The sequence below is a fragment of the Abramis brama genome (assembly GCF_963993115.1).
Source record: "Abramis brama genome assembly, chromosome: 15".
NCBI classification, from domain to species: domain Eukaryota; kingdom Metazoa; phylum Chordata; class Actinopteri; order Cypriniformes; family Leuciscidae; genus Abramis; species Abramis brama.
In genome coordinates this window covers 29,600,809-29,613,618 of record NC_139977.1, presented here as the reverse complement: position 1 = coordinate 29,613,618, position 12,810 = coordinate 29,600,809, and the positions used below count along the sequence as shown (strand labels likewise).

The window sequence follows — 12,810 nt, the reverse complement described above, 5'->3', positions numbered from 1 at the left end:
TAATTCTGAAAAAACAGAGCTAATTATAGGACAAAAAACTTCCTCATGTAATAATCTAGAATACTGTCTAACACTTGATGACTGCTCTGTCAAGTCTTCGTCGTCGGTTAGAAACCTGGGTGTGCTCTTTGATACCAATCTTTCATTTGAAAGTCACGTGTCTAGTCAGAGGTGGACAAAGTACACAACTTCCTTACTTGAGTGAAAGTACAGATACTATGGTCAAATATTACTCCGTTACAAGTAAAAGTTGTAAAGACCTATTTTTACTTAAGTAAAAGCACAGAAGTACTTGTTTTTAAAGTACTTAAGTATCAAAAGTAAATGTCAATGCATTGTTTTATTATTGTTGCATTGTTGTGTGTAATACTTACAGTACCTTATGCCTCTGAATCTATGCCTGCCTACCCTCATATCAATATCACATTTATTTCTAGAACACAGTTCCAGTAGTGGGATTGAATGTGAGATTGAATAAGTGCACTCAATAACGTCCACAATGGTTTTGGACACCCAACATCAGTCGGTTTCTGACGTCAATCCGACTTTCATTTCCAACCAAAATGCAACCCCTGCAACCAAAATCATCCCCTGACTGACATTACTACTTTCTACTCAAGGACCTTAACAGAATTGTAGTGGAGTAAAAAGTATGATATTTGTCTTTCAAATGTTAAGTAAAAAGTAAAAAGTTTCCAGAAAAAAATAATACTCAAGTACAGATACTCAAAAAGTGTACTTAAGTACAGTATTCAAGTAAATGTACTTTGTTACTGTCCACCTCTGTGTCTAGTATCTGTAAAACCACATTTTTCCATCTTAAAAATATATCTAAATTACGTCATATGCTCTCATTGACAAATGCGGAACAATTAGTCCATGCGTTCATGACATCAAGGCTAGATTATTGTAATGCTATTATGGGTGGTTGCCCTGCATGCTTAATAAACAAACTACAGCTGGTCCAAAATGCAGCAGCTCGAGTTCTTACCAGAACCAGGAAGTATGACCATATTAGCCCGGTTCTGTCAACACTGCATTGGCTCCCTATTAAACATCGTATAAATTTTAAAATATTGCTGATTACTTACAAAGCACTAAATGGTTTAGCTCCGCAGTACTTGAGCGAGCTTTTAACGCATTATAGTCCTTCACGTCTATTGTGATCTCAAAATCGATCGCTGGCGGTAGATCCTTTTCCTATTTAGCACCAAAACTTTGGAACAGTCTTCCTAACATTGTCCAGAAAGCAGACACACTCTGTCAGTTCAGAGCTAGACTAAAAACACATCTCTTTGACCTAGCATACACAACACATTATAGACTTTTATAATTCAATGTTAGGCTGCATAGATTAGGTCAGCCGGAACCGGGAACACTTCCCATAAATCCTGATGTACTCGTTACATCATAAGAAGAATGGCATCTACGCTACTATTAGTCTCTCTGTTTATCCCGAGGTTTACCGCAGTCCGTCGGATCCAGGCCATATTCAGATCTGATGAAGGACCTGCGCCTGGACACGACGACAGCGCAGTCGTTAAATGTCACCTATAGTCTCTCCCCTGTGAAGGCCTCCCTCCCCTTCCTTTACCTATCTATAGATAAAGCGTTGTCGGGATAATTCCGGTTCGCGTGGCTAGGTGGAAGTGAAAAAAATTCTGTATTATAAATTTTAAGGCCAGACAAGTAGTATCCCCAGACAGCATGGTAACATTGATTCAATGTTGAGTTTTGATCCAAACCATCATTTTGGTTGACATCAAAATTTCAATGTTTAAAGTGTGTTGGATCGGCATTGAAATTTTGATGAAAGGGAACAGCACACATGGGTGAAGACAGTGACATTGAACTAACAGTGAGTCTTAGTTTATGAGCACAAGATCTTGCAGGCATGTATCTGTGCAAAACACTACTGGGTGTTTCCCAATCAGTGGGGCGTTTCAGTTCATGATGGGCACTTTCAATGTTGTTACCTCATTTGCTCTAATACACTGGGGGTTTGGTTTAGGGGTTTAGGGGCCCTCATGATTTTAGCAAGTCTTTTGAAAAATGGTTGAAAAACACCAATTGTAGTTTGAAAATTGGCACTAATTGGTATACGCCCATTTTGGTTTTGCATGTGGGCTTCTCAGTAGTTAATTAATGCTTCCTTATTAGAGAGAAAACACAAGGTGCGTCCTATACGGAAGTCTTGTGTGTTTGACATGCATGAACTCTCTGAGTTTCAAACAATGGTGCATATAATGTATTTCTGTTTTTAGCATGTTTTTTACTTGCATTTTATTTATTGTTACTGAATCTACTAACATTCATTAATTTTCAAAGTAAGTAAAGTGTTGAAATAAATCGCACAGATAGCATGGGGACATTGATGCAATGTTGAGTTTTGATCCAAACCATAATTTTGGTTGAGATTGACATTTCAGTGTTTAAAGTGTGTTGGATCAGCATTGAAATTTTGATGAAAGCCAACAGCACACATGGGTGGAAACAGTGACATTGAACTAACAGTGATTTGTAGTTTATGAGCACAAGATCATTCAGGCATGTATCTCTGCAGAACAGTAGTGGTGTTTCTCTATCAGTGGGGCATTTTCAAACCACAATGGGCATTTTCAACCGCTTTACCTGATTTGCTCTAATCCACTGGGGGCTTGGTTTAGGGGTGGGGTGGTTTAGCAAGTCTGTTGAAAAATGGTTGAATTTTTTTTATTGTAGTTTGAAATTGGCCACTGATTAGTAAACGCCCATTTTGGTTTTGCATGCGCACTTCTCAGTAGTCTAATGCTTCCTCATTAGAGAGAAAACATAGGTGCATCCTATACAGAAGTCTTGTTTGTTGAAGCACCTGACATTCTTACATGACTTCTCTAGCAGTTTCAAACAATGGTGCATCTATATTCTTAAAAAATGCACATTGCTTTAGTAAAGTTTATTACGAATTTCCTGAATAAAGTTCTAATGTCATTTAACACATTTCTTGAAGTGCAGGAGACATGAACATGAGCAAGAAAGTTACACTGCAAACATAGCCCATATCTTGCATCCGTCAGTGCTTGCATGCAGAGCACATTGCTCCTTTAGTAGGAGTGAAGGCAGATGAAGATGGACAATAAAAAAAAAAAAAAGAAGCACCCTCCTGAGTTGTTCAGCCCGAAATGAAAATTCTGTCATCATTTATTCACGCTCAAGTTGTTCCAAACCTGTATAAATTTCTTTCTTCTACTGCACACAAAAGAAGATAGACTGAAGAATGTTGGCATCCATACAGTTGATGGTAGCCATTGACTTCCATGGTATTTATTTTCTACTATGGAAATCAATGGCCTCCGTCAACTTTCTGGTTACCAACATTCTTTAAAATATCATCTTTTGTGTTCAACAGAAGAAAGAAACTCATACAGGTTTGGAACAACTTGAGGGTGAGTAAATGATGACAGAATTTTCATTTCGGGCTGAACCATCCCTTTAAAGAAATTTTCATTGGAAAAAACCTAAGCTAAGATAAACTTGTTACTTGAAAGCTATGTAGTTTCACAGAAAATGAACTGAGATATAGTTAATGGCTACAGCTCAGAGGTGTTTGTTCCTCTTCATGAAGAGTTTAGCTCCAACACCTGCCTGGAAGTTTTCATTGATCCTAATGACCTTGATTAGCTGCCTCAGGTGTGTTTAATTAGGGCTGGAGATAAAAATCGGACACCCCTGCCATAGTGCTTTCCTTTGATATTGAAGCATTAATAGATTTTAGAAAAATAGATTAAATAAACAGAATTTAATGATACTTTAATCGTACACGTCATGGTACACTGTAAGAAATATGAGGGAAAAAGGTGGGAAATGATCCAAAACCTTAGAATGAAAAGAATACATTTTGATTTAATAGAAATTCTTAGAAAAAATTCAAGAGATAAGTGCTATGGAATCGTTTTTCATTATCTTAGAATAATCAATATAATTGAGAGGATTTGAGTCTTAATTTTTTATTTTATTTTTGCATGTTGTTTTTTTTATAAAGCCAAAACAACTATAAAGCCAAAACAATCTCTGTTACTTTAATTTCCTATTATCAATGTAAAGCTGCTTTGGAACAATCTACATTGTTAAAAGCGCTATATAAATGAAGATGACTTGACTTTACTTGTATGTATGACTCAGACTGGTTTCTCCCAAGGTTTTTTTCTCAATTCTGTTTTCTGATGGCGTTTTAGTTCCTTGCCACTGTCGCCTCTGGCTTGCTTAGTCGGGGACACTTAATATTCAAAAATATTACTGATCTGCCTGCTTTTACAACATTGTATGAGAACTGAACTGAGTTTTCTCCAGAGCTGCTGTATAGATAAATTAACTAAATTAAAAACTAATGATTTTTACAATGGAGATGAATCAACACTGAACTGACTTCAGCTGAGCAATGACAGTATTTTCTTCTAGAGCTACTGTGTTTTCCTGTTATCACTGTAAAGCTGCTTTGAAACAATCTGTATTGTAAAAAGCGTTATATAAATAAAGGTGACTTGACGAACATATGATGGTATACGATGGAGCTGAGGACTCATGAAGAGCTTATAAAATATGTTAAGGAGTCAAATCAGCGTCAGGAATCCCTCCATCACACATACAAACGAAGATCTGCTGCAAGAATACTTTACTTCTTAAAGGGCCTCATTATGCTATTTCAAAGGGTCCTGATTTCATTTTGGAGGTCTCAGGTCTCTTACAACAGGTTTACATGCATCAGAGGTAAAAAAAAAAAAAATTATCATTGCACATCACCATATTTTTCAACGATTCTCAAACGACTTGACAGATGAATCAATCTCTCTAAATCTTTCCTTTCCACGAGCCTACTCTGCTCTGATTGGCCAGATGGCCAGGTCTGTTGTGATTGGTCTACCGGTTACAGCGCGTGTCGGAAGCTAAACACCCATTACCGTAACTGAATTTCAGCTCCTGAGGCTTCCTAAAGCTCAGCAATGGTACACACTGTAAAGACAGTAACAATGGAGTCAAATTTCCCATATCAATCCGAGCGCGGGTCTGATGATGTAACAAGAAGAACTAGTCATTGAACCCGAACCTCCATCGCAAGGACGACTTGAGCAGGACATTTCTCAGTGATACGCTACTCAGTTTGAGGTACATTATGAGATGTTTTAACTGTAATCTCACCATCAGCATTAACAAGTAGAGCTGTCACTTTACGTTCGAAAATCGATTGCACAATCGATCGGACCAACCAACACAAGTTTCGAAACCGAAAATAGGGAATCGATTTTAACGGCCTTCTCTCGGAGCGCATCCAGCTCGTCACGATACGCCCGCAGCAAACACGCGTCACACAGCAACTGCAGGCTCTGACAAACACCCCAGACAGCATGTAACCATTGAAACAATGTTGAGTCAGTGTTGATGCGTCAACGCTGATTACATTGAAATGACGTTAGAAAGTGATGTTGCTTTAGCATCACTCTTGCACCCTCGGTTAATATTGAAATAATGTTCAGATTTCAACCACAAATCTATAGTGTTAATATTGCTTCAACATTACAAAGTGATATTGTTTCAACGTCACTTTTGCACCCTCAGTTCATGTTGAAACTGTTGAACAAAAAATCAATAGTAATGCTACTGAATCAACATTACACTATGATTGATTCTACATCACCAAGGCTGAATCAATACTGAAATTAACAAAAATAATCAATGGTAATATTGTTGAATCAACGTTACACTATGATGTTGAATCTACATCACTGCTGATGAAATAACGCTGAAATTAACAGAAATAATCTTTAGTAATATTGTTTGATCAATGTTACAATGTGATGTTGATTCTAAATACATTTTGTTGAAACACTGAAAATACAACTGAAAAGGAATGTCAAACAATGTTGCCATCTGATGTACCAAGTTAATGTTGAAACATTAATATTTCAACTACACTTCAATGATGCATCAACAAATTCCTGACCATTTAAAAATTTGGCAAAAAACTTTTAAAATATAAATGACACCTTTTCAGCAGTTGAGTCAATTTATTTTATTCAATCAATGACAAAAATATATTAAAAGATCATTCTTTAAAAAAGAAAGGAGGAGAAATGGGACAAAAGAATTTCAACCTTTAAAAATAAAATTGGCTTCAGAAGTCTGATGTCATAACTACAGCTGGTCCAACGGTTCAGGTTCAGGTCTTACATCAGACTACTGCCTCTTTTCCTTTGGGTTCTCTGAAATCTGAAAAAGAAAGCATGATGTTACTCAAGAACAAGTCAATTAATTTGCCACATTCAAGAATGTTAATATACTAAACACAATATGATTCACTTTTAAAAAAAAAAAGTTGCTGAACAAAATATTCTAACTACGATTAAAGTATCTTCTTTCTGGAGTTTATTTGGCGGTTGGCATACAACGAAATGGTGCATTACCGCCACCAACTGGTATGGAGTGTGGATCTGAATGACTACTAATTTTATTCCAAACAAAATACTCAAATCCTCTCAATTATATTGATTATTCTAAGATAATGAAAAACGATTCCATAGCACTTATCTCTTGAATTTTTTCTAAGAATTTCTATTAAATCAATTTATTCTTTTCATTCTAAGGTTTTGGATCATTTCCCACCTTTTTCCCTCATATTTCTTACAGTGTACCATGACGTGTACGATTAAAGTATCATTAAATTCTATTTATTTAATCTATTTTTCTAAAATCTATTAATGCTTCAATATCAAAGGAAAGCACTATCTTCTTCTTCTTCTTCTTCTTCTTCTTCTTCTTCTTCTTCTTCTTCTTCTTCTTCTTCTTCTTCTTCTTCTTCTTCTTCTTCTTCTTCTTCTTCTTCTTCTTCTTCTTCTTCTTCTTCTTCTTCTTCTTCTTCTTCTTCTTCTTCTTCTTCTTCTTCTTGTTGTTGCTTTACGGCGGATCGCAGACTTATAAGTGCATTACCGCCACCCATCTTTGAAATGGACCATTCACACTCTACCTACAAACTCCTGATTAACCTCACAACTCAACTTAAAACACCTTCAACCTTCCCTTTCTCTTCTCTCTCCTCCACCCTCCCAGAGTCTTCATAGAGTTTCATTCGGCGCTGCGTGTTCAGCTCCTCCGTCCACCCTCATCCTCTCAAGCGGAATTAGAGAAAAGCACTATGGCAGGGGTGTCCGATTTTATCTCCAGCCCTAATTAAACACACCTGAGGCAGCTAATCAAGGTCATTAAGATCAATGAAAACTTCCAGGCAGGTGTTGGAGCTAAACTCTTCATGAAGAGGAACAAACACCTCTGAGCTGTAGCCATTAACTATATCTCAGTTCATTTTCTGTGAAACTACATAGCTTTCAAGTAACAAGTTTATCTTAGCTTAGGTTTTTTCCAATGAAAATTTCTTTAAAGGGATGGTTCAGCCCGAAATGAAAATTCTGTCATCATTTACTCACCCTCAAGTTGTTCCAAACCTGTATGAGTTTGTTTCTTCTGTTGAACACAAAAGATGATATTTTAAAGAATGTTGGTAACCAGAAAGTTGACGGAGGCCATTGATTTCCATAGTAGAAAATAAATACCATGGAAGTCAATGGCTACCATCAACTGTATGGATGCCAACATTCTTCAGTCTATCTTCTTTTGTGTGCAGTAGAAGAAAGAAATTCATACAGGTTTGGAACAACTTGAGCGTGAATAAATGATGACAGAATTTTCATTTCGGGCTGAACAACTCAGGAGGGTGCTTCTTTTTTTATTTTTTTTTGTCCATCTTCATCTGCCTTCACTCCTACTAAAGGAGCAATGTGCTCTGCATGCAAGCACTGACGGATGCAAGATATGGGCTATGTTTGCAGTGTAACTTTCTTGCTCATGTTCATGTCTCCTGCACTTCAAGAAATGTGTTAAATGACGTTAGAACTTTATTCAGGAAATTCGTAATAAACTTTACTAAAGCAATGTGCATTTTTTAAGAATATAGATGCACCATTGTTTGAAACTGTGCTAGAGAAGTCATGTAAGAATGTCAGGTGCTTCAACAAACAAGACTTCTGTATAGGATGCACCTATGTTTTCTCTCTAATGAGGAAGCATTAGACTACTGAGAAGTGCGCATGCAAAACCAAAATGGGCGTTTACTAATCAGTGGCCAATTTCAAACTACAATAAATGTTTTTCAACCATTTTTCAACAGACTTGCTAAACCACCCCACCCCTAAACCAAACCCCCAGTGGATTAGAGCAAATCAGGTAAAGCGGTTGAAAATGCCCATTGTGGTTTGAAAATGCCCCACTGATAGAGAAACACCACTACTGTTCTGCAGAGATACATGCCTGAATGATCTTGTGCTCATAAACTACAAATCACTGTTAGTTCAATGTCACTGTTTCCACCCATGTGTGCTGTTGGCTTTCATCAAAATTTCAATGCTGATCCAACACACTTTAAGAAAAAGGTTGTGCTCTCTGAGCCATTTCTGGACAATGATAAAATCCGATTGTAATGCATTTTGTACATGGTCCTTCTGGTTATACGATGTATATAGGACTGTATCATCAGCATAAAGATGGACATTACAGGATAAACAAATACAGGGCATATCATTAATATAAACAGAAAAAAGGAGTGGCCCCAGCACAGAGCCTTGGGGCACACCTTTACCTATAATTATACTACTGTAGTGGAGCATGTATTTTGTGATACAACGTATTGACGCCTACCATGTAAATAGGCATTAAACCATAATAAAGATCTTTGGCTTAAGCCAATCGAATACAGTTTGTCTAGGAGTAAATAATGATCAACTGTATCAAACGCTTTCGAAAAATCAATAAAGATGGCTCCAGCATATTTTCCTTCATCAAATGCTGTATATACATCATTTGTAAAGTTGAGGAGAGCTGTGGTAGTAGAATGATTAGGTCGGAATCCAGATGGTACCATGTTCTTCAATATATTCGCATAATTGCGTGAAAATTAATTTCTCAAATATTTTTTGGACTGTACATATAATACAAATAGGTCTGTAGTTATTCAAGTCATCTGGTTTTCCACCTTTGGCAATACCTAAAACAGGCAATACCCTAGCCAGCTTCCAAATAGGTGGAAGTGAGTTTGTATTTATAGATGAACATCAAGATATGTGATGCATATTTTATAAACTTGGATTCCATTCCATCAGGTCCAGCACCAGTACTCAACTTCAATTTTCCTATAGTTTGATAAACATCTATAGGTGAAATCGGTTTAAAAGAAAAAAGATTTTGGGGCAGGGTTTTTTTGAAAGTTGCATGTGAATATGGGGTCTCATTAGCTTGAGAGACTGCAACAAAGTGTTCATTAATGAGAAAAAAACATGCACTATGTTGTTTAAGCTGAGACCATCTAAAGTTACCACGAATGAAATACAAATCTGAATGAATGATGGAAGATCTCTTGTAAATGTAAATGCATTTAAGTACCTGGGTCTGTGGTTAGATAATGAGCTATCATTCAAAGCTCATATACTGAAGCTACAGTCAAGAAAGTTAAACAATGCTTGTGTCAGTTGTACCGTTCAATTGATTGCTTTACATTTGGTACAAGAAAGCGTATTGCGTAGCAACTCCTATTACCGCTAATTGATTATGCAAATATTGTTTACCACACATCAAGTGTTACTTCTCTCAAAGCTCTAGATCTTTTATTTAATTCCATATGTAGATTTGTTTTAAGGTATCCATTTATGACACATCACTGAACGCTCTATGAAAAATTGGACTGGCTCCAACTTAAAGAAAGAAGAAGGTATCACTTGTATATGTTTATTTTTAATTGCATTAATTATGCCAATAAATGTCCCCCTTATCTTCAACAATACTTTGTCAGACACATCTCAGCCTATCCTATACGACACCTGCTACATTCATTTTTTGCTACACCAAGAATCCATCGGGAAATTGGGAGAAGAGCATAAAGCAAATTTTGTCATAAAGCTCCTACGGACTGGAATAACCTCCCATTGTCACTGAAATCTATCACATCTTTACATTTATTTAAATCGGTACTATTTGCATATTTAAAGACACCATGTACATGTTTTAATTGAGGATTCTTTTTCTCAGCTTATATTGTAGTAAATCTTGGGATCATTAGAATGCTGTAATGTCATGTGAACAGCCTATGAGGCCTTATTACTTGATTTTTTTTTTTTTTTTTTTTTTTGATTATTTAATTATTTGTTTTGTCAATGTAAACCATGTAATTTATTGTATAATTTGGGGAGGTGGTGGGTCTTAGGGGGGAACATGCTGTGAATGATGTCCTGTTGAGTTTGGTCTTTATTTTTGTGCTGTTTTTCCTTTTATATGTGTTATTGTGTATTGTCATGTTTTGAGCATGTGTGGCTCTTGTTGTTATTTTCAATCAGTGATTGAAAGGACCCCCTTGAAAATGAGATGGTACATCTCAAGGGGCTATCCATAATAAAAGAATAAAGAATAAATACAATCGTTGCTTAGTCTGCAGTCTGAATTCACTTTACCTCAGAGCGTCCGTTAACTGAATTAATTGAGAATATCACCTGATACATCAGCAATTTTCATTCAACCAGTTGATTTCTGTAAATGAATGTAAAACTAAATGTATATTGCAGCACAGGGTGAAGTCTCAACACTAAATTAAAGGCCTGTCTCATATAACGTTAGATGCCTGTCTCAAATACAAGCCGGTGCAGTTCGGCGATTTGGGAAAATAAAAGCCCGGGCTATTATTTGAAGTTAATAGCTTTTTTTATGAGATATACTTTTAATAGCTTTTTTATGAGATATACCCACACTGTTGATAAAAAATAATGCATGAAGCTAGAATGAAATTGTTGTTTTCGACACACAAAAAAAATATATAATAATTCTTTGAAAATGTAATTAGGTAATTAAGAGTTCTCTTACGAGAGTCCTCTCGTACTGCGTTTTTTGTAAAAACGCTACGGGAAAAACTCTTTTTTCACGAAATACTGAAGCAAAAAATTATCCTTAATTTTCCATATATGTAAAGCGCGTTGCAGCAGTACACAGCTATGGCGAGACAGCTTGCTCGCTCATTGGCTGTTCTGCGGCAACTGCATAAGCCTATCGAGCGAGGCCTGAAGTGACGTCAGGCCAATGAGGGCGCTTCGCGCCCTCCTTGCCACTTCCCGCCGAGACGGGTGTGGCTAACCTCTATAAAAGGAGCTCGAAAAGGCTGATTCACTTGATTTTCATCTCTTCAGCGAAGCTCTCGCATCGCTGGATCACGAGGAAGCACGCGTCGTCTGATGCAAGCACTTCAGTGGGACGAGCCCTCGAAGCCGCTGGCCAACGCCGCCTTCTACCGCCGTACCTGCTGCGCTTTCCGACGCCATATCCTTTCCATTCTATTGTTCTTGTGTGTGTGTGTGTTCGCTTTGCAACACTCACCCCTAAAAGAGCTGTGTCTTTTTCAAGATGCCTTCTCATGCAGCGCTCGCGCTCGCTGACGGCGAAACGCCTTCACTCCGAGCCAATTGCCTACGGTGACTCTGAGGACTCGCCGGGCATCCTTTCCGAGGCTGCCCTTCCTGGAAGCGGATGGCGGGATTAGTTTTTCTTTACGTTACAAGAAAAGCTACCCTGCCTCTGCACGCGTCATTCACCGGCGAAGGAGAAAAGAGTGTTCTTAGTCCCGCCGTTGGTCGGTCTGACCTCTTTTCTCTCACATTTCTCAGTTCCCTGTTCGGCGACTGGAAATATTATTGCAGCAAGTGAGAGACCGGAGTTCGAATCCCGGTCTAGCGACATATATTTTTATGCCGCCAATGCTTCGCTCTGTCAGTCCCCTGAAGGCGACTGCAGAGATGCATTTTGCAGCCAGCGAGCGCGTAGTACCCGCTTGCCTGCAACCGAACACCGTTTCTACGGTTCCCGTGCGTCACTGGCGAAAGGAGAATGGAGTGTTTTCAGCCCCGCTGAAACTGGGCGATATCCACTCTTCTCACATTCTGGCATTTTTCAGGCGTCTGAAAATGTTAGTATTGCATGTTGTGCTTACTCGCATGCCTGCAAGCAAACGCCAGTGTGGATAATACTCGCGCTGACTTTATGTCTATGTATCTTCACTGTGGTCCAGTGGTAGATTCTTAGGCTTTCTCGCGGGGGATCCGAGTTCGAATCCCGGGTCTGCCGGCAGAAAATATTTATGCCGCCGAATGCAAATCACTCTGTTTGTTCCCCGAGAGGCAACTGCAGACGTGTTTTTTGCAGCCCACGAGCACGGGGTACATGGCCGGACTTCTACCGAAGTCCCGGCCACGGCCGATGATGCTATATGTGTAGAGAAAATGCCCACTGCCTAGTGCCCATCCCTACACACTAGCACAGCCCTTCTCACAGGGCCCGCGCTCATATATTCGACTCGGGTCGATCACGCACACAACATAGTGAACGTGCCCACTGCCTAGTGCCCACAAACACTATGTTCTGCATGCCTTGTGGTTTCTGTAAAGACGAAACCTGTGTGCATTCACTCTGCTCAGGCAGACAGTGCACTCATTGCAGTAACTGTGCCCGCTCTCCCGCGCCCACACTTACTCACGGCCATTATATGTCCTACGGGACTCGCCCAGCCCTCCTTTGCTCGGTTAAACACCGCAGCGGGGTCGAGCGCAGGCATTCTGTCCGCTGTGATCAGCGCGCTTCCCCCTCGGTAGAACGCGCTTCATAAAAGAATTTAAATAAATAAAAATCCCGGCCGTGGCCGATGGTGCTTCAGGTGTAGAGCAGATGCCCACTGCCCAGTGCCCATCCCTACACACA

The 12,810-nt window shown here is 38.7% G+C and overlaps 1 protein-coding gene across 2 annotated transcripts in view; it reads right to left on the bottom strand.

The window, feature by feature from the left end:
- The window catches only part of LOC311096802 (uncharacterized protein), a 60,544-nt gene that overhangs the window by 27,289 nt on the left and 20,445 nt on the right, over positions 1-12,810 (bottom strand). Inside the window, exon 2 of one of the 2 annotated variants that reach the window (XR_014609105.1) lies at positions 6,045-6,243. The exons of the other annotated variant lie outside the window; for it this stretch is intronic. The gene's annotated coding sequence lies outside the window, so the exon portion shown is untranslated. Of the gene's footprint in view, positions 1-6,044; positions 6,244-12,810 lie in introns of those variants that run through there. 2 annotated transcript variants of the gene reach the window in all.